Genomic DNA, 26,471 nt, shown 5'->3' with positions numbered 1-26,471 from the left:
ATTGTCCATATTGGCTTGCATGCATAAACGAGCCGGCACTTACTATGAACGAGCGCAGGGCCGTGCATCGTTCATCGTGGGTGCATACACACTGAAAGATATGAACGATATCTCATTCATATCTTTCAGTGTAATCGACCAGTGTGTAGGGCCCATTAGACTAAAACTACAATGAAAATCTTTGTCAAAATTAACACTGACTTATACAGACTGTTCGCTGTATATGGAGTATTAACACTCCAGGACAAAATATTAATCATTAAATAAAGAAAATTTCAACCTTTTACTTGCAGTAGTAAGCATTTATATTCTGTGCATAAGTCAAATAATATAGCTAGCTATTCTTTATCAGCTCATAGAAAAGTGAGTTATATACAGTATAATAACTGCAGGTCTGCTAGGTATGAACATGCATTGCAGCAATAGAAATGTAGAATTTTCAGATTTGACCTGTGCAAAATAGAAACCTTATGAGGCAATTCAATTAGCCACATTAAGTAACCGTGGCTAATTGATCCTGGAGGTAATTATACTGACGCTGATAGCCGGCATTATCAGGGATTTTGTTTCACCTGGCCAAGTTAGGTGTTAGTTTTTTAAGTTAGTTTTTTTGGGGGCCACAATCACAAAACCACTTGGATCCGGGAACTTATCCCGGATCCTGTGTGTTTTTGCTCAAAAACTGGTAAATTTGTATCCAAAAAAGGGCATTAAATGAACTGCCTGTCAAATATACTGCTATCAATTGAATCCCCCCCCCGAAATTTATATTTGCCTTATATGGCTGTGGGATGTAAAAGCTGATTTCAAACTCCACAGCACAATAAGTTATAACAATTGTATCTGAGCCCAGTTTGGCTGTACAAGTGATTGTTTTTAAAACTTCTGGACGAATGCAGTGCAATGGCTATGTGGCATTTGTGTGTTGTGCAGCACACTATCTCTGTAACGGAGAACCCTCTCACACAACCTTAGAAATGTGTAACTTGCAAAGGGTGGCACTCGTTATACCGGCTGTCGGGATCCCGCCGCTCAGCATACCGGCGTTGAGATACTGACAACTATTCTCCCTCTTGAGGTGTCCACGACACCCCTGGAGGGAGAATAAATAGCGTAGTGCGCCACTGTGCCCGCAGCGTGGCGGGCGCAGCGAGCACACAAGGGGCTCTTTTGCGCTAGCCCAGCATTCCGACGGTCGGGATCCCGGCGCCAGTATGCTGGGCGCCGGGATCCCGACAGCTGGCCAGTCATAGTACACCCGCTTGCAAATGTAAACTGTAAAATATGTGCCTTTATTAGGATGGGTAAACATATCCTTGTTAGCTTTTAAATGCACCTGATGCTTTTAATAAAATAACAAAAAAAAAGTGTTCAAACATTCTATAAAAACATACAACTAATAAGAAAAAAAGAATAATTTAGAACAAGTGAAGTAAAAATAATATATGATGGCAAAGTTCAGATGCAAAGAAGAGTTTGTAATATAAATTAATTGGCACACTTCATAATATGTATAAGCAGAGGTACTATCAATGCTCTCAATGGATATTTATTACAGTTAAACACTGTTGGGATCTTTTGAGATCCTTATGTGCTCAGTTGCGTAGTCTTTGGAGCCCAGTCCCCAGGGTCCTCTTTGCGCCAGCCATGGGATTGTGATGACCTCACTATGCTCCCAGCAGTCCTGTAAAAGGTGGAGGTACCGCATAGCAAGATCATGGTGCTTGGCGCTGGAGTTTTACACTAGTAATGGTGGCTATAAAGTTATCGGTGGCACAGCGTACCAGCGGCCAGATTTCTAACGGTACGACGAGCTGCAGCATATCGCCGTAATTGCAGCACTGGACCGAATAAAAAGTGCATTTAGGCTGCATAAAATGTGCATTTAGCCCCTCGGGCAACATGTTTGACATGTCTGCTCTAGCATGACGGAATACTGGAACAAAAGCATATGAACTGCTGTTTTCTTTCCTCCTGTATAATATCCACTGATATGTTTTTTAACATACACAATGACTATCAATGGTATCTTTGTAAAAGTAGGATTTGGACACTTAATTTTGGGTGTCAACATTGTGCAAGTACAGTAGATAAAAATATCAGCATCAACACACTTTCATGCACATCTTGTGCATTTATAAAACCAGAATATGGTTTGATCCCTGAGTAAAAAAACTCTGTATCCATCTATATTGTCATCACACCCCAAGAGACTGCCTAGGAGTAGAGCAGTTTGACCATGGTAGGATCATAAAAAGTTAGGTCTGTGGATTATAGACACGTCCTCGGCTATTTCAGTACTTGTCACTTTATATACAAGGGAATGCTGCAAAGTTCCCGGCCTCACCAAAAAGGAAATGGACTAGAGCCATGAAACATACAGACTATTTATTTCACATACTTACCCCGAAGTTCAACACACTTGGCACAGTGTTTTTGGAGTTTCTTTAACCCTTCCAAAAACAATTCTGAAGTTTGATCACTCAAATACTGCCCTGATTAATTTGAAAAATGCTTCCCTTTCAAATATTTTTTTTTAAGGTTTAGCAACAGGAAATAGTCCAATGGAGCAAGATCTGGTGAGTAGGGTGGATGGTCTGTGCGCTCAAACCCCAAGTCCTTCAAAACATCCATTGTCTTGCCAGCCTTGTGAGCAGGCGCATTGTCCTGCAAAAAGAGAACACCTTTCCTCAATTTCCCTCCCCTTATTTCCTTCAATGCATGCTTTAACCTGACCAGCAAGTTATAATAGTATTCAGCATTTATTGTTTGGTCCGGTCCTTTGGGAGATAGTCAATCAGTAAAATGTCTTTCAAGTCCCAAAAAAACGTTGCCATGACCTTTACTGAGACCTTTGAGTCTTGAATTTTTTGGGCCTTGGAGAACTTGAGTTCCGTCACAGCATGGACTGTTTCGTATCTGGATCATAGTGCTAAACCATGTTTCATCAACAGTAACAAGTTGTTGCAAAAAAAAAACATCACCCAGTCCCTCAGAATGCTTCAAAACCAACTTGGAAGTGTCCACTTAATTTTTGTTTCTCATTGGCATTCATATATTGGGCATTCACTTGTCTGATATCTTCTGCATATCCAAAAGCTCATGAATTATGAACCCAACACATTCCCTGGATATCTCCAGTGTCTCAGCTGCTGTTTTAGCCAAGATTTGGCGATCTGACAAAATCAAGTCATGAACACGATCAACAATTTCGGGTGTGGTCATTGTGGAAGGCCTCCCAGATCTTGCTGCATCTTCAGTCTTGAAATCTCCACGCTGAAAGTTGGCACACCATTTCTTCACAGTGGAATAAGAAGGCACTTGTCACTTGTGTTTCTATCATACACTAATGGATTTCATTTGGAATTTTCTTCTGCAGGAACAAAAAACGTCATGACATCCTGGAGTTCCGCAGTCCAAAATTCAACACTCTGCATTGATATGGTTCCGTTTAGGATGTCAAACACCACAAAAAAAAACTGCTTTTAGTCTGAAAATATGCATTTTCAAGAAAAAAAGGATGCTCTTTCTAGCTGCAGTAACCAAATAATGCTACGATTACAGGATGTGGGTTAGGCTGAGAATTTAAAAGCGCTTATCTCGCCGAACATAAGAATTATACTGAAGTTCTGTCTCAGGGCATAGGAGGCAGATTGTATGAGCGGTTTAGAAAGAAAAGACCAGTGCCCTAAATACTTGGGGAATTTGGGGATATATTTACTAAGCCACGCGGGGGAATGGCCGGCACAGGGCAAGTCCGACCCACATGCCGAATCCTACCCCCCCATGGCGGCAATGCTTTTGCATGTTTTGAGTAGCCCTCTGCCTGCGCAGCCTAGCTGTGAAGGCAGATGGCTACCCGCCATGTTAAGGGTCGCAGCCACCGTGGCCCGCCCCATAAATGGTCCGGTCACACATGAGTTGTCCAGACCGCGCCCCTAAAATGGGACATGACGCCCACAAAATGCGTCATTGACGTTCCACTCCCGCCCCCCTCCAGGTCTTAGATTGCGTTCTGAAGAAAAAGTTTAGGACCTTGCACATCTGCGTACCGGCGATGCACAGAAATTGCTTCATAGCGATTTTAGCACATCTGCGACAGGGTCTGAATTGCCTCCTTTATCCACAGGTTGTATAAGTTGTCAGGAAATTCTGATTCTGGAAACAACGATTTCCCCCAAAAGAGTAAACTGCATATTGAAAGGTTGTCATAGGGAATTCTGATGTTAAAGTTATTAACCTGGGAATTGGGCATGAAGGAAATCTAGGTTAGCGCAGCTGCTTGTCAGGGGCTACTGCTCAGAGAGATAGGGGGCACATGGCAAACATTAGAGAGAACAAGTTGTGGTCTACTCAATAGTAGACATATATCGCTTTAAACGGGGGATAGGTCAACAGGATGGTGCTTCCCAATCTTTTTTCCAACCTTCCTTGAAGGCAGCAATCTTCCCCGAACAGAATATTCACGACATAGAATTGGAAAGAAACTCCAAATAGTGTAACACCTTTTTATTAAAACATCCAATTAAAAAACACTTTGGGTAGATAGTGGACTCTCACCAGATGTACAAAGTAAACAGGCATGTAATGATCCAGGCGTCCCCAGGAGCCAGCATGCGAGCAGATGAGTGATCCACGTATCCTCCCGTCTCCTTCACCAACGCGTTTCGATAACACTGGGTTATCTTTTTCAAGCCTGTCCGGTCCCGGAATTGACGTCCGACACCCACCCTGCAATCGCTTGGACATGCCTGCGTTTTTCCAAACACTCCCAGAAAACGGTCAGTTGACACCCACAAACGCCCTCTTCCTGTCAATCTCCTTGCGATCGGCTGTGCGAATGGATTCTTTGTTAAATCCATCGCACAGCAATGATCCGCTTTGTACCCGTATGACGCGCCTGCGCATTGCGGTGCATACGCATGCGCAGTAGTGACCTGATCGCTGCGCTGCGAAAAACGGCAGTGCGCGATCAGGTCGGAATGACCACCTAAATTATTTGCAAACGTAAGTGTCTCAATGTAGGAATGTCACAAGCTGAGTGTGATGCCACAGCCCTGTATATATACTATATTCAAGCCAAACAGAGTGTCAATGGACTCAACTGTGTAGAGCAGGGCTGGCCAAACCAGTCCTCGAGATCTACCAACAGTTCATGTTTTCCAGGCCTCCTGGACATCTGTAGAATTGTCAGTTAGGAATGAATGCAGCACATCTTAATTAGTAATGACTACACCTGTGCTCTAGCTAGGTGGGCTGGAAAATGTGAGCTGTTGGTAGATCTCGAGGACTGGTTTGGCCAGCCCTGGTGTAGAGGGTCAGGAGTATGGTATTACCCCCAGCCGGGGTACTCGATTTCAGAGCTCTATGTATGCAATATCCTTTTTGCATCTCTTACAAGGTCAGTTTAGTGCCCCAAGAAGCGTAATGCAGGGAATTTGAGGGCGAGAAGCGGGCTACAAATGGGCAATAATGGTCTGTATAAGGAAGGCAATATCCAGTAAGTCAATATCACTGCTTTATCACTTCTCCAGACTTATCACATCTACCCCAATGTCTGTTGTACCCAGCTAGTTGATAGCTTTGACAGCCAACCAGGAGCAATCTCTTGCACTGCTCAGCCAATCACAGCTTATCTGTGATTGGCTGCGTTAACCCAGAACTGTGTCAAAGTAAAGCTTTTAGATTTTAATACAGTTGATTGCAGTCACATAACAAATCATTTATTATAATCTCTGACACAGTCGGTTGATTGATGCAGGGACATGGAGTAAATAAAAATGAATTATTAATTGCAACAGCATGAGAGAGTTAATATTTTGCTCTCTATTTACTAGTGAAAATTCAAAGGGGTCCCCTACATTACCAGTTAACGTATAACCTACTGTACAATGATATATTTATTACTGAAGACATGATCAACGTGTTATCAAAGTAAAGAAGCCAGTGGGTCCAGATCAGCACTGTAATATGGCTGTCTTGCTCTCTGTGTCGGCAGGGCCCCATTAGTCGCACTAAACTGCAGCTGACGGGCTAAGTGGAGTGTGTGAGGCAGCTGTCATGTCGCGACTAGCCCCAAAACTCTACTTAATGCAGATTTCTGCTCGCACATCAGAAGGGTCCGTGTGCGCAGAAGTCTGCAATAAATGCATACTCGGGGCTTGTCAGGAAGTAACTGAATTGCTCCTGGGCACATAAGGGCCCTACACACTGGCCGATGTGTGTGGCCGATATGAACAATCTCGTTCAGTCATGAACGAGAAATTGTTCATATCTTTCAGTGTGTAGGCACCAATGATGAACGATGCGCGGCCCCGCGCTCGTTCATTCTTGGTGCCGGCTCGTTTATACCTGCAAGCCAATATGGACAATATTGTCCATATTAGCATGCAGGGCTATGGGGCCGAGTGACGTCAGGGAGTGAAGAAACTTCACTCCCCCCGTCACGCTTCCCCCACGGCCGGGTCAGCTGTATCGGCCGTCGGGCACCTCGGTGGCAAATCTGCCAGTGTGTAGGGCCCTTTAGCTGCAAAATGAGAGTCGGTCAGATCGTGAATGAAATCGTTGGACACTAGATGGATCTGTAAACATTAGAACAATGGGCAATCTGCCCGAATGTTGGGACCTTTTTCCCTTCAGCCCGGACCATCCGAGTTTGCTCGTACACACTGTGCGTCGTAATGAATGGCATTTCATTCTGTCCTTCAATGCACTGCACCACCTCACACACGTGCTGCACGGCCAACCAGAAGATACTGTGGGGCAGATGTATTAAGCTTGGAGAAGGCACAAAGAAGTGATAAAGCGGTGATAAGTGCAAGGTGATAACGCACCAGCCAATCAGCTTCTATCTGTTAATTTACATATTGGAGCAAACAACAAATCGTGCAAGTGTGTACTTTATCTGATATCTGATTCTTTGCCTTTAAGTGTATTAAACAAGTCCTGTTAGATTCCAATCAGGTGTTCTGTTTTTACTTCTTATATTAGGAGGAAGTACATTAATGGTGAAGCAAGATGACAGGATCAGGAAGGGTGTGAAATGATGTAACTCTCCTTACAGTGCAAGGGGAGGGTTCCTTGTGTGTTGTCTACTTGTGCTGCCCAGCTCTTTTTCTATGTACTCACTGCTGGGCATAGTGTGTTGTGTAATTGTGTAGACCGTGAGTTGCTCCCTCCCTCTGCACTCGCACTGCTGGCTGGGGTTGTGTGGTGGTGGTGGTGTTGTTGTTGTGTAATTGTGCAGCTCCCTCCTGCACACCCTGCTGGCTATGGTTGTGTGTGTGCTCTGTAATTGCGCAGCTCCCTCGCTCTGCACTTTCGCTGCCGGCTGGGTTTGTGTGTTGTGTAATTGTGCAGTTCTCTCCCTCTGTACTCTGCTGGGGGTTGTGTAATTGTGCTGTGCAGCTCCCTCCTGCACTCCCTGCTGGCTGGGATTGTGTGTGCGCTCTGTAATTGTGCAGCTCCCTCTGCTGCTGGGTTTGTGTGTTGTGTAATTGTGCAGTTCTCTCCCTCTGCACTCCAATTGTGCTGTGCAGCTCCCTCCTGCACTCCCTGCTGGCTGGGATTGTGTGTGCGCTCTGTAATTGTGCAGCTCCCTCTGCACTCTCGCTGCTGCTGAGTTTGTGTGTTGTGTAATTGTGCAGTTCTCTCCCTCTGCACTCCAATTGTGCTGTGCAGCTCCCTCCTGCACTCCCTGCTGGCTGGGGTTGTGTGTGTGCTCTGTATTGTGCAGCTCCCTCCCTCTGCACTCGCACTACTGGCTGGGGTTGTGTGTTGTTGTTGCAAGCAGTGAGCTCAGCTGATGACTCAGAGCCATGCAGTCATTCCACTCTGCAGCCAGCTACTGCCTGTGTATAGCAGGCGCAGGGAACACACAGCCGCCTTGTAGCGGGAGCAGGCTTGCCAGACCTGGGGCGGACCCCTTATTCTACCACTGAGCTCGGGGTGGTCGGCTTTTACTGCACTCTGCCCGGACTGTGCACGGGTTCTGGGGACTACCCTGCAGCCGAGGGGCTGGATATGCTCAGCTGTGCTTCCACAGCTTTGCCTCTGCTTGCTGGGACATGGTGAGTTTGTGGAGGACAGGAGGAAACGTGTATGATGAAGTAGGTTACTTGTCGTTTATCTTCTCCGTTTTCCTATACTGCTGGTGATCGTTTATCTTCTCTGCTTCCCTATGCTGCTGGTGATCGTTTATCTTCTCTGCTTCCCTATACTGCTGGTCATCTGTAACAAGAAACGTAGTTGCAAAGTGTTGGAATAGTTTTGTACTTTGCTACCTAGAAACCGGATATAATGGCCAAAGGGTTCTAGGGTAGACTAGGGTTAGCAAAAGCTACAATTTGGTAGGATCACCCTTAAGGTCTCCAGGTTTAAGTAATTGAGCACTTTAAGCTTTCAGTTTGTAGCGGTGACATTTTATTTTATATTAATTTAAATAGTTGTATTGCACAAAAATATGCTTCTAATATATATATAATGTGTTTGTGTGTGTGTGTGTGTATACATATATAGTGTGATCTTTTGAACATAAAATATAATCCAGACACAACTAGCATCAAGTAGTGTGTAGAAGTAATTGCATGTGCACTGGTGAAAGTAGTTAGTTGGTTGTTAGCATGCGGTTTCCTATCTAACCAGTGGTACAGTATATTAAGCCTGCTTTTTACTGTGTAGCTCTGGTGCCCTGTCCCTCAGACTGTACTTCCCAAGGTGAGGGGTCCTGCACACCAGGATAAATTACTGCTTCTCAGTAGTGAATGTTTGCAGATTACCGCCTACCTAATGTCATTAATTTTAAGTGCTCTGCAAGCCAATAACAAGGTATCCCTGCAGCTGCAGTGAGGTTAGACACATCCTGGCTGCACTACAGTATAGAACTATATTGTATTTTTAGCCTACGTTTAGGGCATGCTGCAGACAGTGTCATCATTGACTTGATATAAACGCATTACTCTGTGCACCGTTCCATTCCTCTTCACCGACTGATAAGTCTTGCAGCAATGTCCACACTTGATACTTTTAGACTGTGCACTAAAGGCTGTCAAATACTGTCTGCGTGTCCCAGGCCTTAATGAAACCAATACTGGCTGGATCACAAGGGTGTTGTCATGTTCACAAACTTTATAACGTGATATTTTCTCTTGCAAAGACTAGTTTAAACATTGCATTGTTATTTTGTGTGCTGACCTATATATTATTGCTTCAGCAAATTCCTTGCAAATGTCATGCTTACTTATTTGTGTGCAATTTATAACACTGCTTGCAATTGTTAAACCCTTAAAAGAACAAAGTTTCAAGAGTTAAAGAAAAACCCCAAACAGGAATGACCTACTGGGAAAGCCCCTGCATAGGTTTCCCCAGCACATTAGTTTTTACTTTATTGTATTTAGGAGCGAGTTCCTTTACAGCACTCTAAATACTCGTGATTCAGTTTTAACTGTATGTGTGCAATCAGACCAATTCCTTCGGCTAGTCGGGGTCTTAGGGAAATACAGAGCCACACAGTGGACAGAGACTGAGTTGGATGTATATTTACAGTTGCACTCACTGTGCTCTGACTTAGCAATTTCCTGTAATATTCAACAGTAGTTTCCTCTTTTGAAAGCAACGTGACAGGCCTTTATAAACGATTAAAGCCAGTTATCGACTACTTTGTTCTAGCACAAAGACTTTGTCACCAATATGATTCAACCCATGTAATTGCATTAAACCCCAATGTTTTGGATACTGGTAGTTTTAGCTATGAATGCTCTGGAATACTTCAGACAAGTCGGTGGAATGTGTTTGTGTTAAATGTATTAGTTTATGACTCCAGTATCACTGCATTGTAGAGAGGATATTGTCTGGGTGAGAGTGTATATGGTTTCGTTCCCCTTGTCTCTCTGTGTTCTTATTGGGATTCTTGGCTTGCAGCATGCAGCTGTCTATTCCAGGAAAATATGCTCTAGTCAGTTTCCCAGCTCTCTGTAATCCAGTAAAACATGTCTGGGGAGAGCGAGGCAGGGAGCGAGCAAGGAGCGGCTCTGACAGTTGCTGATATTAGGTCACAATCAGCCCTGAACAGACGCTACTGTAGTGCTTGTGTTAATGGGAGGAACCGCCTGCACACTTATAATTGTCAGCTCTTCGCAGCAGCACGCTCTGTTTACACAGGTGATCTGGGGGAAAAAGAAAACCAGAAAGAGAAAACGTCCTTAAAAATGTAATTCTCATCTCCGGCATGAGAGAGTTGTCATTCTCACCATCACCAATGGCTGCAACATATGTTTAGTACTTTCACATTGCACCAGCTAATGGTTAGTCAAAAAGTGCACTTGTTATAAAGTTACGCTGTTAGATGTTCACAGTCATGAAAGAACTAACAACTAATGTCTGAATATGGCCTGGAAGCTCCAGACGCGGCATCTGCAGCAGTAACATTTGCTGGCTTTATAGTATTGGAATGATATTGATTGGAATTTTTTATGGTCTGAAAAAAACTTTTCTATGCTTCTTTTGTAGTATTGTGTTCCATATAATTGCAAAATAAAAAGTTTTTGGTTTTGTCGGACTCTAAAGCCAAGTTTATCCAATATAAAACAACTCTATGCTTAAAGTTGTCATGACTGAACTAAACTTTTTGTTTATGCAAGATCATGAATGCAGACCTGATTTAAGGTGCATACACACTTGCTGATAAAATGAACGACGTCGCTCATTTTCACCCTTTCTGAGCGTTGTCGTTCATTTTCTCTGCAAGTGTGTATGCTGGCGAGGGCAACCGATGCGCGGCCCCGTGGGTCGTTAATGACCCTTGCTGTCGGCCTTGCATGCATGCTCAATCTGGACTGTCGTCCAAGAGCTGCCTGCACGGCCCAGCCGCTGCGTGACATCACTGAGCGATATGGTCGTCATATCGCTCAGTGTGTACGGCTGGCCGGGAGGGGGAAACCTTAGACGACGTCGCTCATAGTTTGTTGTGCTACTTAAGAATGTATCTACTGTTCTCACTATTTGATACATCCACCCCTCAGTTACATTGCAATCAATAGTCCATGAGATACGTTTGATCTGAGAGCAGAAATGTATCACCTGACATAGTCTGTGTTGTACAATGTTCACGGAAATTGGCATTTTATTTGAGGAAGGCGGGGGGGGGGGGGATAGGTTAAAAATTCTCATGGCGCATGCATCACATGGTGTCTCCATACAGAGACACATGACCGATTCAGCCACTCTGACTCTGAAATGTATTGGTTATTGCTGGTCAGTGACTGGAGGTGGCTAAGCAGATTACCGAAGATATTGGTTCTGAGAGGCTTGTTATGGTAGTGTCGCAGGAGTGGTTGCAAACTGAAAGGTTTAATTGCTCTGCATTGGAGGTCACACTTTGACGGAGGTTCTGCGGACTGGTGCAGGTCCCAGTGGTGTTTCTGATGCTTAAAGTGGGCCTCTTCGGCCTTGTACATGCCCCTGTACACCAGGGGACAGGCTTTTACTAGCATTAACATAACGTTGCAGAGGCGACTACGGCAAAAGATGCTGAAGCGTTTGCAGATGTGCGTGACTCTGTATAAGCCCCATTGGGTGCAGATTGTGTAACACAAAGAGGTCAGTAATCTTTGCAGTCATCCTGAAGTGATAATACACTTGTAAGCGTTCTGCTTCCTATGGTTATACTCTGAGTTTCTTATCTTGGCCGGATTAACATTTTCTGCATGGTAGCAGAGCAAAACAGCTGTGGAGTGCACTATGACTGGCATTGTGCATCCAAAAGCTGCTTTGCCATGCAATCTTTCAATCCATTCCCTGTACTGTGCAGAACTGTAGCAGTGTGCAATACAAAGTGAGAGCATTGTTTGAGTGAGCCTCATTAAATCATCATGTGCTGCCCTAATTCAATGCTTGTTTCAGAGTAGAAGTTGCTTATAGTGTTAGATTCATGGACAGTGGCTGCCTACGGGCAAACTAGTTGCAATGTACTGTAGTAATTCTTGCAGTGGAAACAATCTTACAGACAATCTAAAGGTGTCCATACACTTGTGCGATGCCCCGCGACGCGACTTTGCGTGGGAATCGCACCGGTAGTTCAGGTGTGATTTCATCGCACCTGAACTGCCAAAGTGACTACCATGCGATAGATCGCATGGAAATCACGTGATGGGCACGTCACCACTGAGTGGGAGCAGCCGGCGGCTGCCCATCGCGCATCTCAGTGCGATATATCACATGTGTTTCTAAAACGCATGCGATCGCACTGCGATGCGATAAATATTAAGTGCAGCGCTTACTATTTTGCGATGCGATATTCGAGCGGCGTGCCCGCGCATCGCATCACAGGGTGCTCAATATGTGCATACAATCATGCGATCGCACAGATGCGATTGAAATCGAAGGATTTTATGCTATATTGTACAAGTGTATGGGCTACATTACAGAAACAATCTTATACCCCTTTTCCACTAGCTCCTTAAAACACGGGTAAATGCGCGGGGGCGCGCATTTACCCGGGTTTTTCCCTAGTGGAAACGGGTCCCCCGGCAAATTCCCGGATCAAGTGATCCTGGAATCCTACCCTGGTAGCTAGCCGAGTTCAACCCGGCTAGCTGTCTAGTGTGAACGGGAGCCGTGTCGAGGCGACACGGCTCCCATTCACAGTGCATAGGGAGGGCGGCGCTGGGAGATCATGTGATCTCCCAGTGCCGCCCCTGCCGCGTCACTAGCGCGTCACCAACCCGGCAATTGCCGGGTTGCTGAGCGCTGTCTGCAGGGGGCTGTATCACGGGTCGCAGCCGTGTCAGGCGACATGGCTGCGACCCGTTCTACTCTAGTGGAAAAGGGGTATTACAGACAGGGTAGCAAGAGCATTTGTCCAATTCCAGATTTCAGAGTTTTCTGGGCCAGAATTCAATCCAATTTTGTCCTGGCTCATTTATCAACATCCTATATTTGTGCTGCAGCATCTAAATGGACCCAGGTTCCCTTGCCCTTGGTGGTTCACATTGATGCCTCACAGTGATGTGACGGCCGTATCAGCGTGGGGTTTGTAAAGGCCCAATATTGATTAGTGTTTGCCACAAAATAAATTTAGCCCAATCCAATCTGGATGTATTCCGTTTATAACTACCCTTCGTCCACTATCCTTCAACCAATTCTCGGGCCACATGCAGGCTCCCAAGCCCGCAAGTCGACCTAGCCCCTGTATAGAAAACAAGCAGTTTGAGTAGCGTCAATCTGCACATATTTTGCAGCAGGGAAGATCCCTATGTGTGTGTGGAGTTTTTATGTATTCTAAGTGCTTGCATGAGCTTTCTCTGGGTGCTACGATTTCCTTACGTACTCTAATGTTAAACTGCTAGGTTCATTGGATACTGGCAAAAATTGTTCCTACGTAGTTTGTTAGAGATAATTTAGACTGTAAGCTCCAATGAGACAATTGCAGATACAAATGATTAAATATTTGCTGTAAGGCATGTAGGCATAAACACAATAATAAATAAAACAGGATGGAAAGCAGAACATATACTCGAAAGTGCTACTGGGTGTTTTAAAACTGGTAGTGGATGCTTTTAAATTTCTTTACGGACGTGAAGAGGCTTGCCTGTAATGTGCTGCAGGATCCCGGTATTAAAAGCCATTGCATTTCTTTCTGCTTCTTTTACATATAAAGTAAAACTTCTCAACAAAGAGTTTTTATAGCAATTGTAAGGAAAAAGAACAATCCGTAGCATTTCTATTAACTAACTTCTGATTGAGAATCTGGATTGTGTAACAGTCCAAGGGACAGGCTGTCTAACCCTGGACATTAGTGCTTAACAGCTGCACAGCATTAAGAAAACAACAGCTGAATTAATACTAGCTGTTAAAAGGAAATAAAACCCCCAAACACTAGAGCTCTTTGCCTTGGATAAGAACAGTAGCTTATGTAGAAGTTGTATGGTTTCCTAAGCTGCAAGGGTTCCAGAGTTTAGAAGCGTCTGCTTGTTTTTATGTCTCTTTCTGCTGTGCATGCTTTGGTATGGAAAACATTCCACAGATAACGGGGTGTGTTTGCAGGCATGTGCCGTGTGCTTGTCAGCACTGGCGTGTAGGCGGATTTGCTTTATACATGTTATGCTGGGAATCCACACAAACGATTTTTAGTTTATTAGATTCACAGCGGTGATGTCACTTTAATTGCACTTACCTTCCAACTGGTGTCACCTCCACTTGATGAAATCCAATCTGTTACTGTTCTGTGCCCTTTCTAGCTGCTAGAAAACTTGGCCTTTATCAGGTTGGCTGCTCTGTGAGTTATAAAGTTAGCATGGAAATGTGACAGAACTGTATGATGAAAGCATCTCCTGGCCATTTCATGTGCTGAAACCTCCTTGAGTACGGCCATTGTTGATTAGAGTTAAGCCACTGAATCATCAATGGCAGATCAGAATGTGACCTAAACCGTGGTGAAAAAATGCATGTGTGCTTATATTGGTAAATTCATTCTTTAATGGCCACTTTAGCAATGGGAAAACTCTATCCACTGTGCTGCCTAATTAAAAATGGTTTATGAATAAAGCAGGATAATTTTTTGCATTGTTAGAGTTCTGCAATGGGTGTGAATAATTGGGACAACCCTAACTAGGTCGACAGTCATTAGGTTGACCACTATTGGTCGACAGTGAGTAGGTCGACGCGGTCATGAGGTCGACATGGGGTTTTTGTTGTTTTCTTTGTAAAGTAACTGGTAACCCCAATTATTGCACCGTGTCCCCTTGCATGGCTCGCATCGCTCACCATGCTTCGGGCAGGGTGCCTCGCTCGGTTACCACTGCTCGGCACAGGTTACCATTCCCAATCGTAGTCCATGTGGATAGTAAAGTAAGAAAAAGTTTTAAAAAATGAAAATGGTTTAAAAAACAAAACAAAACTTGTGTCGACCTTTGCCATGTCGACATGGTGACTTAAAGTCCATATCGACCAATAGAGGTCGACCTAAAGACCGGATACCTTCTGCATTAGCTGTAATACCAGCTGATGTACTACAGACTTTTATATTCTACTAGCTGAATACCAATGCTTTGCTATCGACTTCCTGGTATAGTACTTATAGGCCCTACACACTGGGCGATAATACTCAAAGATATGAACGATCTCGTTCATTAATGAACGAGATCCCGTTCATATCTTTGAGTGTGGATGCACCAGCGATGAATGATGCGCGGCCCCACGCTCGTTCATCGCTGGTGGCCCGTCGCCTGTGCATGCAGGCCAATATGGACAATCTCGTCCATATTTGCCTGCATTTCTGTGGAGCCAGGTGACGGGGGGGAGTGAAGAAACCTGTCACTGCCCCCCCCCCCCCCCCCCGCCGCCGGGTTGGCCGTATCTGCCGTCGGGCAACTCGGCGGTGGAACTATCAGTGTGTAGGGCCCATTAGACTTGCAGACGCTCCCACTACACCGAGGCTACTACCACGGCCGCACCCAGGGTAGAGAAATTAAATGGGGTACGTACTGGGCTCGAACTCGGGGATGCGGCCCTGGAAGTTTACTCTCATGCACAAATCTGCAAAGGACAACAGGAGACTGCTATAGCGGAGAAGGCCGGCCGGACCCAGTCACACACTCAGGCGGGAGAGAGGGGACGGGGGAAGCTCATTCACTCAGTCCGAGCCTACCACCATGCTCATCGTTGCTGCCGCTCTCTTCCGAGCAGTGTACGTTGGCGGCGCTGGATGGGCTCTTGGTGCCGTTGGAGCGGTTCTTGGCCAGGAAGTCGGTGCTCCTGTCATTATGCCAAGCATGGCGGCTCCCGGGGTAGTCGTCGGGTACTCCTTGGTAGTATGTAGATGGAGGCTCCAGGCTGCCAACAGCGCACTCACACGCAGCTTCAGCAGTCTGCCAGGCGAGGGGTATCACTACGCCGGCCAAGCAGGTCCTACCTACACCTCACACTGGTGGCCCAGCGTGATCGGGGGGGAGTGGGGTTACAGGAGGCGGCGAGCCGTGGCCGTGTGACAGACATGCGATGCTGGCCGTGCCTGGGCTTATTCATCTCCGCGACCCCGAAAAGTATGGATTTTTACATGTCACCCCCTTCCCACCCCCACCGCTAGGGGTGTCTTACCCCCACAGTATGTTTTTCCAGATTGTAAGTCATATGTGTACCAAGTTTGTTATAAATTGCTCCAGGCATTTCAGAGTTATGCTGGAACACACACACACACACACACACACACACACACACACACACACACACACACACACACACACACACGTTAATTTGTGTATGTATATAGACTACATGTTCATTGCACATACACATTATGGAAATGGCTGTTTTGTAGAAGGAACCATTAGTAATTTGTTTGTCTTCTCATTCCAACCATATTTCACTAGAATACCAGCTGTCCATTCCATGTCTTAATACTCTTGGTTAATTAATGCTGCTGCCTTTCAATAGCCACAAGCAGTATACTCACCTGCAATTGTGATTCTGTACCATTATATATCAGCTGTTCTTCATACTTATTAGTCTGTAAACTCATTTGGATAAGGTTTTCTTTACCTCCTGTTCAGGTCATTGTTGATGGAGGAGTGCAGTATTCATGTTCTCCAGGGAGGCTCCATGCCCTATTCCAAGATGGCCACCAAGATCTCTACTGAGCATGTGTAGTGTGTCTGTGGGAGACAAGTCTCTTGCTTAGATCCTATGAGCGACTGGGTTATTACCTGCATATGAATCTGCACGATTACTTGTTTACTGTATACACTCCTTAGCTCGTGAGCTGTACGAATCCCCGTTAGGCTAAATGTCTGCTCCATCACCAGTGTACATGTAACAGTGAGTACGGCTGTACCTGCTATCTTTTGTGAAACCAACACCACTGGTTAAGTTCCTTGTTTGAGTCATCTGCTGGTGTGTACCTATAGAACTTTGCAACATCAACACCTGCACATAATTTTTCAACTTTTATATGTACGTCTGTTCGTGATCTCCCCTGAATGTACAGAACAGGGATGTGTGTTAGTGCTTTATAATAATAAAGGACCATAGTGCTGACAGTGCTGTGCAACCAAACATCTTTAAAAACAAAAAAACAAAAACAAAACTATTTTTGTGGTGGGGGAGACCATGAGATGTTAAGGTATTACATATTTTCTATCACCTGCCTCCTGTGGTAGAAAACTTCTTCTTTCCAATTAATACATTAGCTTCGTTTTTGTCACTTGCGTATCCACATTTGCTGCTGTGAAGATCTTGAAATGCAAGGTGTTAATTCATCTAATTCAGGACTCACGTGTTCTGCATTGTGGGCAGATTCCTCAGCTGTAAGTCAGTGTTAGCATCAGCTCCTAATAATGGACTGAGGAGATCACGTAACATAATTATGCAACTTGAGGTGTTTAATTTATGTATTGCCAATATGAAGTCTTATCCTGTTGATGAAAATCTTCACATTTGAAGATTTTTTTCTCTAACGTCCTAGTGGATGCTGGGGACTCCATAAGGGCCATGGGGAATAGACGGGCTCCGCAGGAGACGGGGCATTTTAAGAAAGAATTAGGATACTGGTGTGCACTGGCTCCTCCCTCTATGTCCCCCCGCCAGTTTGAATCTGTGCCCGGACGAGCTGGGTGCACCTTAGTGAGCTCTCCTGAGCTTGCTAGGAACGAAAGTATTTTGTTAGGATTTTTTATTTTCAGTGAGATCTGCTGGCAACAGACTCTCTGCTACGTGGGACTGAGGGGAGAGAAGCAGCCCTACTCACTAGAAGATAGGTCCTGCTTCTTAGGCTACTGGACACCATTAGCTCCAGAGGGATCGTACACAGGAACGCACCCTTGGTCGTCCGATCCCGGAGCCGTGCCGCCGTCCCCCTCGCAGAGCCAGAAGACAGAAGCCGGCGTCAGAAGCAGGAAGACTTCGAAATCGGCAGCAGAAGACTCCAGTCTTCATATGAGGTAGCGCACAGCACTGCAGCTGTGCGCCATTGCTCCCACACTAAACCCACACACTCCGGTCACTGTAGGGTGCAGGGGGGGGCGCCCTGGGCAGCAATTAGGTACCTCTTGGCAAAAGCAGCATATATACAGTTGGGCACTGTATGTATGCATGAGCCCCCGCCATTATTTTTACACAAAACGCGGGACAGAATCCCGCCGCTGAGGGGGCAGGGCTTCTTCCTCAGCACTCACCAGCGCCATTTTCTCTCCACAGCTCCGCTGAGAGGAAGCTCCCCAGGCTCTCCCCTGCAGACTCACGGTAAAAGGAGAGGGGGGCACATAAATTTGGCGCAAAAACAGTATATACAGCAGCTACTGGGTTAACACTAAGTTACTGTGTGACTCCTGGGTAATATAGCGCTGGGGTGTGTGCTGGCATTCTTTCTCACTGTCTCTCCAAAAGGCCTTGTGGGGGAACTGTCTTCAAATAGAGCATCCCCTGTGTGTGTGGTGTGTCGGCATGTTTGACGAGGAAGGCTATGTGGAAACAGAGCGGGTACAAATGAATTTGGGGTTGGCGCCGACACCCGATTGGATGGATATGTGGAAGGTTTTAAATAATAATGTTAATTCCTTGCATAAAAGGTTGGATAAAGCTAAAGCCTTGGGACAGTCAGGGTCTCAACCCATGCCTGATCCTACAGCGCAGAGGCCGTCGGGGTCTCAGAAGCGCCCACTATCCCAAGTTGTTGACACAGATATCGACACGGATTCCGACTCCAGTGTCGATGGCGATGATGCAAAGTTGCATCCTAAAATGGCTAAAGCCATCCGCTACATGATTATAGCAATGAAAGATGTGTTACACATCACAGAGGAAACCCCAGTCCCTGACAAGAGGGTTTATATGTATGGGGAAAAAAGGCAAGAGGTGACCTTTCCCCCTTCACATGAGTTAAATGAGTTATGTGAAAAGGCTTGGGAATCTCCAGATAGAAAACTGCAGATTTCCAAACGGATGCTTATGGCGTATCCTTTACCGCCAACGGACAGGTTACGCTGGGAATCCTCCCCTAGGGTAGACAAAGCTTTAACACGCTTATCCAAGAGGGTAGCCCTGCCGTCACAGGATACGGCCACCCGAAAAGATGCTGCCGATAGAAAGCAGGAGGGTATCCTGAAGTCCATTTATACACATTCAGGTACCCTACTAAGGCCGGCAATTGCGTCAGCCTGGATGTGTAGTGCTGTAGCAGCATGGACAGATACCTTATCTGAGGAACTTGATACCTTGGACAAGGATACTATAGTACTGACCCTGTGGCATATAAAAGACGCTGTCCTATATATGAGAGATGCCCAAAGAGACATTAGCCTACTGGGCTCTAGAATAAATGCAATGTCGATTTCCGCCAGAAGGGTCCTGTGGACTCTGCAATGGACAGGCGATGCCGACTCAAAAAGGCACATGGAGGTTTTACCTTACAGGGGTGAGGAGTTGTTTGGGGACGGTCTCTCATACCTGGTCTCCACAGCTACGGCTGGAAAGTCAAATTTTTTGCCATATATTCCCTCACAACCTAAGAAAGCACCGTATTATCAAATGCAGTCCTTGCGATCACATAGAGGCAAGAAAGTCCGAGGTGCGTCCTTTCTTGCCAGAGGCGGGGTAGAGGAAAGAAGTTGCACAATACAGCTAGTTCCCAGGAACAGAAGTCCTCCCCGGCTTCCTCTAAATCCGCCGCATGACGCTGGGGCTCCACAGGCGGAGCCAGGCCTTGTGGGGGCGCGTCTCCGAAATTTCAGCCACAAGTGGGTTCACTCACAGGTGGATCCCTGGGCTATAGAGATTGTGTCTCAGGGTTACAAGCTGGAATTCGAAGTGATGCCCCCTCACCGTTACCTAAAATCGGCCCTGCCAGCTTCCCCCATAGACAGGGAAATAGTGTTAGCAGCAATTCACAAATTGTATCTCCAGCAGGTGGTGGTAAAGGTTCCCCTCCTTCAACAGGGAAGGGGTTACTATTCAACAATGTTTGTGGTACCGAAACCGGACGGTTCGGTCAGACCCATATTGAATTTAAAATCCCTGAACATATACCTGAAAAGGTTCAAGTTCAAGATGGAATCGCTCAGAGCGGTCATCGCAAGTCTGGAGGAAGGGGATTTTATGGTGTCTCTGGACATAAAGGATGCTTACCTTCATGTCCCCATTTATCCACCTCATCAGGAGTACCTCAGATTTGTGGTACAGGATTGTCATTACTAATTCCAGACGTTGCCGTTTGGTCTGTCCACGGCACCGAGGATATTTACCAAGGTAATGGCAGAAATGATGGTGCTCCTGAGAAAGCAGGGAGTCACAATTATCCCATACTTGGACGATCTCCTCATAAAGGCGAGGTCCAGAGAGCAGTTGCGGATCAGCGTAGCACGCTCTCGGGAGGTGTTACAACAGCACGGCTGGATTCTGAATATTCCAAAGTCGCAGCTGATTCCTACGACTCGTCTGCTCTTCCTGGGCATGATTCTGGACACAGACCAGAAGAAGGTTTTTCTCCCGACGGAGAAGGCTCAGGAACTCATGACACTGGTCAGAGACCTCTTAAAACCAAAACAGGTGTCGGTGCATCACTGCACGCGAGTCCTGGGAAAGATGGTGGCGTCATACGAGGCCATTCCCTTCGGCAGGTTCCATGCGAGGACCTTTCAATGGGATCTGTTGGACAAGTGGTCCGGATCGCATCTACAGATGCATCGGCTGATCACCCTATCCCCCAGGGCCAGGGTGTCTCTTCTGTGGTGGCTGCAGAGTGCTCACCTTCTCGAGGGCCGCAGATTCGGCATTCAGGACTGGGTCCTGGTGACCACGGATGCAAGCAGTCATACAGGGAAGAAATTTCCAGGGTCTGTGGTCAAGTCAGGAGACTTGCCTTCACATCAATATCCAGGACCTAAGGGCCATATACAACGCCCTAAGTCAAGCGGAGACCCTGCTTCGCAACCAATCGGTGCTGATTCAATCGGACAACATCACCGCAGTGGCTCATGTAAACCGCCAAGGCGGCACAAGGAGCAGGGTGGCGATGGCGGAAGCCACCAGAATTCTTCGATGGGCGGAGAATCACGTACGAGCACTGACAGCATTGTTCATTCTGGGAGTGGACAACTGGGAAGCAGACTTCCTCAGCAGACACGACCTCCACCCGGGAGAGTGGGGACTTCATCAAGAAGTCTTCACGCAGATTGCAAGGCGATGGGAACTGCCACAGGTGGACATGATGGCATCCCGTCTCAACAAAAAGCTACAGAGGTATTGCGCCAGGTCAAGAGACCCTCAGGCGATAGCTGTAGAAGCACTAGTGACACCGTGGGTGTTCCAGTCGGTTTATGTGTTTCCTCCTCTTCCTCTCATACCCAAGGTGCTGAGAATCATAATAAAAAGAGGAGTGAGAACAATACTCATTGTTCCGGATTGGCCAAGAAGTACTTGGTATCCAGAGCTACAAGAAATGCTCACAGAGGACCCATGGCCTCTACCTCTAAGACAGGATCTGTTACAACAGGGGCCCTGTCTGTTCCAAGACTTACCGCGGCTGCGTTTGACGGCATGGCGGTTGAACGCCGGATCCTAGCAGAAAAAGGCATTCCGGATGAGGTTATTCCTACGCTGATAAAGGCTAGGAAGGACGTGACGGCTAAACATTATCACCGTATATGGCGAAAATATGTTGCTTGGTGTGAAGCCAGGAATGCCCCTACGGAGGAATTCCAGCTGGGCCGTTTCCTTCACTTCCTACAGTCGGGAGTGACTTTGGGCCTAAAATTGGGGTCCATTAAGGTACAGATTTTCGACCCTATCCATTTTCTTTCAAAAAGAACTGGCTTCTCTTCCTGAAGTTCAGACGTTTGTAAAGGGAGTGCTGCATATTCAGCCCCCGTTTGTGCCCCCAGTGGCACCTTGGGATCTTAACGTGGTGTTGAGTTTCCTGAAATCACACTGGTTTGAGCCACTTAAAACCGTGGAGTTAAAATATCTCACGTGGAAGGTGGTCATGCTATTAGCCTTGGCTTCGGCTAGACGTGTGTCAGAATTGGCGGCTTTGTCACATAAAAGCCCCTATCTGGTTTTCCATATGGACAGGGCAGAATTGCGGACTCGTCCACAATTTCTGCCAAAAGTGGTGTCATCTTTTCATATAAACCAACCTATTGTGGTGCCTGTGGCTACTCGTGACTGGGAGGATTCCGAGTTACTGGATGTAGTCAGGGCTTTGAAGATTTATGTAGCCAGAAGGGCTGGAGTCAGGAAAACTGACTCGCTGTTTACCCTGTATGCATCCAACAAGCTGGGTGCTCCTGCTTCAAAGCAAACTATTGCTCGCTGGATCTGTAACACGATTCAGCAGGCTCATTCTGCGGCTGGATTGCCGCTTCCAAAATCAGTGAAAGCCCACTCCACAAGGAAGGTGGGCTCTTCTAGGGCGGCTGCCCTAGGGGTCTCGGCATTACAGCTTTGCCGAGCGGCTACTTGGTCAGGTTCAAACACTTTTGCAAAGTTCTACAAGTTTGATACCCTGGCTGAGGAGGACCTTGTGTTTGCTCATTCGGTGCTGCAGAGTCATCCGCACTCTCCCCTGCCCGTTTGGGAGCTTTGGTATAATCCCCATGGTCCTTACGGAGTCCCCAGCATCCACTAGGACGTTAGAGAAAATAAGATTTTACTTACCGGTAAATCTATTTCTCGTAGTCCGTAGTGGATGCTGGGCGCTCGTCCCAAGTGCGAACTTCTTCTGCAATACTTGTATATAGTTATTGCTTAAATAAGGGTTATGTTATGGTTGCATCAGGTTTATCTGATGCTCTGTTGTTGTTCATACTGTTAACTGGGTAAGTTTATCACGAGTTATACGGTGTGATTGGTGTGGCTGGTATGAGTCTTACCCTGGATTCCAAAATCCTTTCCTTGTACTGTCAGCTCTTCCGGGCACAGTTTCCTTAACTGAGGTCTGGAGGAGGGGCATAGAGGGAGGAGCCAGTGCACACCAGTATCCTAATTCTTTCTTAAAGTGCCCATGTCTCCTGCGGAGCCCGTCTATTCCCCATGGTCCTTACGGAGTCCCCAGCATCCACTACGGACTACGAGAAATAGATTTACCGGTAAGTAAAATCTTATTTTTTTTTTTAAACTCCTTAATTTATCATTTTATCTTATGTTAAGATGAATCCGTCCCCTACACGTGCAGTCTGCCCGTATGCAAATTGATGCTCTATCACAGGCTGGCCAACCTGTGGCTCTCCAGCTGTTGTGGAACTACAAGTCCCAGCATGCCCTGCCACAGTTTTAGCATTCCCTAATAACAAAACTGTCACAGGGAATGCTGGGATTTGTAGTTGCTGGAGAGCCACAGGTTGGCCAGGCCTGCTCTATCAGATATTTTCGATATTTGCTGTTCTGAAAAAATACAATTTCCTATCTACCTATTTATAATACAGAGGGATAAAGGGGGCAATTCAGTTCAACTCGAAGGCTGTGACGTGCCGTTCCGGAGCAGCACATAAATTACATTGCATGTTTCTCCTCGCACCCCACAGAAGTGCGCAGGAAAACTTAAAGCATTCAACCTTGGCCCTACGGCTGCTGTGGAACTACACATCCCAGCATGCCCTGCCTCAGTTTTAGTATGTTTTTAATAGCAAAACTGTGGCAGGGCATGCTGGGATGTGTAGTACCACAGCAGCTGGAGGGCCGAGGTTGACGACCCATGACTTCATTTGTTGAACGTACCGAATATGTTGGATGTGTGCAGGGATGTCTGACGGCACATTCTGCTAAATTCTATTGGCCCAGCAATGGCAAGCTGCATTTGGTGGTTGTCTTTTTGGGATTGGCTACCAGATATACAAGAGAGTTGTTTACAATTGTCAACCTGCATATATGGCAACTATATCCAATATCTAGTCAAAATGCTACCTAAGCTGAAGTACATACAGTAGGAAGCATTGTAAAACAAAGCTGGTTAAACTGATCCACTGAGAAAGAATGAAGTGTAACTAGACAATTCACAGTGCAGAGTTAAGTTAGCCATACATTGCATGATAAGTGTGCAAATGCTGGTGGGAACAATTTTCATTCAGTGTGTAGTATCTGACAACAGCTAATCAACAGTCCAGATAGTTTGGTTATCAAACCTGTCTGATCTTCCCAACCATTGTGCAGCAAACTTCATGCTGTGAATAGAGATTGCCTCCATGGTGCCGACACAGCTGCTTTGTAGGCACCCAAACATATTGGGTACCCACCGGGACTATTCAATTGTTGCATGCCCCATATGTGCGCCCATTAGTACCGGGTTTAGCCGCCCAAAGCCAGCCACAGAACCTGTGTAATACATGAGGGTCCCGGTTTAAGGGATACTATGGTAAGCCTAGGTGTAAGGAATACAAGATCTACAGCAGGCGGAATGCACCTCTGTCCCCAAGGCACACTAACTGTGCAGGTTTTAGTAATATCCAAGCTTCAGCACAGATGTTTACTCTACAGTAAAGGAGCATCTGTGCAGCGCCAGAATTTAAATGGTTATTTGGGCCGGGATGTACTAAAGGGAAAATGCGGTGGAACCCCCGTTTTCTGTTTTTTTTAATTGCATTTTCAAATATGTACTAACCTCCGGCCGTGGGGTTTTTGACGTCTATGGGCTCTTTACCGCCAGCCCACGGACATAGAAAAAGGTCGACATGAGTTTTTTACATTTTGTGGGTGTCGTTTTCTTTGTAAAGTAACCGAGAACCCCAATTCGTGCACCTCGCATGACTGGGAGGTCTATGGCACCCAGCGCATGAACCAGCAGCTAACACTTCCCGCCCAGGTAAATCCGTGGGTCCAGCACTGCAGGATGCAGAAGCGCCCGCGGATTTCCCGCCCTGTGTGGCAGATATTATAGGGAATGTAGCCTTAGAGCGTAACGGTACAATATAGCCAGACAAACCCAATACCTGTACCTGCAAATAACCCCCTGTGTTATGTGACCGTAAATACCGGGCACAAACAGCAGATTTACGCGGTGTGAGGTGACTGAAATACACAGTAAAAAATACCAGGCCGTATATACTGTGTAGCACTAATATGTATGAGACCATGACGCACCTAGTCCCTCAGGGTACAGAATATAGTGATAGCAATAAGTGGTATCTTCTTTCCTTCTTAACTAAGATATTGTGGTTCCTTCGTTCATCTCTTCTGGTTTGTCTTCCAAAGAACGGTCTTTGGATGTGGTATTGGCTCTCCGTATCTACGTGGAGAGGACTGCCTCTTTCCGGAGGTCAGATACCCTTTTTGTGCTTTTTTGGTTTTCACAAATGTGGCTGGCCTGCGAATAAGCAAACTTTGGCCAGATGGACTAGAATGGTGATTGCACAAGCTTATGCGCAGGCTGGGCTCCCGGCTCCTGCTGCTATATTAAGGCCCATTCTACTCGGTCTATTGGACCTTCTTGGGCGGCCCACCGTGGAGCGTCCGCATAACAATTGTGTAAGGCGGCTACGTGGCCCTCAGTGAACACGTTCATTAGGTTCTATGCCTTTGATACTTCCGCCTCCCAGGATGCTACCTTTGGATGCTGGGTTCTTGTGCCTGCTACGGTGCGTCCCCTCCCATGAGGAACTGCTTTAGAACATCACCAATGTATTCCCTGTGGAATCCCAGTGTACCCAGCTGCAGAAAAGGAGATTTATAGAAGACTTACCATGGTTAAATCTGGATTTCACAGAGCGCCCACCCTGACGCACTTAGCGTCTTTGGGTTTGTATGGCATTAGCCACTGGTCCCTTCTCCTGTCGTGAGAATGTGGTTCTATGTGACTAACATCTACCGTCTCTTTTACCTGCTACTGCATTGGACTGGTTAACGAAACTGAGCTCCAGTGCCTGGAGGCGGGGTTATAGAGGAGGCGGTGCAGTGCATCCTGGGAATAGTCAGAGCTTTAGCCTGTTGGTTCCTCGGCTCAAGATCCAACTGTACACCCCGATGTATTCCCTGTGGAATCCAGTGTACCTCGCATAAAGAGATTTAACCATGGTAAGTCTACCATAAATCTTCTTTTAAGCCGGGTACACACTAGACCAGGCATTTCCAAACTGCGGCCCTTCAGCTGTTGAGAAACTACACATCCCAGCATGCCCTGACACAGCTTTAGAATTCTTTGACAGCAAAACTGTGTCAGGGCATCCTTGGGATATGTAGTTTCACAACAGCTGGAGGGCCGCAGTTTGGACATGCCTGCACTAGACGATCTTTTTGAGTGATGTGGACGATAGACACATCATTACGATAATCGTCCAGTGTGTACGCACAATATAGTTAACGATATAGCCTATCGTCCGAACATGCAGGTCGATATGACGATATGATAAGAAACTGCATGTTCTTGTATCTGGCAGGTTGACGTTAGCGATATCGTTCAGTGTGTGTGCACTATGTCAAGGAGCATATCGTCGAGTGTGTGCGCCCCTTTACTCTTTTTAAAAAAAAAAAATTTTTTACAATTTTTATTTTTTATT

At 46.2% G+C, this 26,471-nt stretch overlaps 1 protein-coding gene across 3 annotated transcripts in view; it reads left to right on the top strand.

The window, feature by feature from the left end:
• Positions 1 to 26,471, top strand: part of MIDEAS (mitotic deacetylase associated SANT domain protein) — a 153,830-nt gene that overhangs the window by 32,318 nt on the left and 95,041 nt on the right. Inside the window, exon 1 of one of the 3 annotated variants that reach the window (XM_063947647.1) lies at positions 7,564 to 8,069. The exons of 1 other annotated variant lie outside the window; for it this stretch is intronic. The gene's annotated coding sequence lies outside the window, so the exon portion shown is untranslated. Of the gene's footprint in view, positions 1 to 7,563; positions 8,109 to 26,471 lie in introns of those variants that run through there. One more of the 3 variants, XM_063947649.1, reaches the window with a different exon arrangement.

This window comes from Pseudophryne corroboree, chromosome 12 (genome assembly GCF_028390025.1).
Source record: "Pseudophryne corroboree isolate aPseCor3 chromosome 12, aPseCor3.hap2, whole genome shotgun sequence".
NCBI classification, from domain to species: domain Eukaryota; kingdom Metazoa; phylum Chordata; class Amphibia; order Anura; family Myobatrachidae; genus Pseudophryne; species Pseudophryne corroboree.
This window is presented reverse-complemented; position numbering and strand designations above follow the sequence as displayed.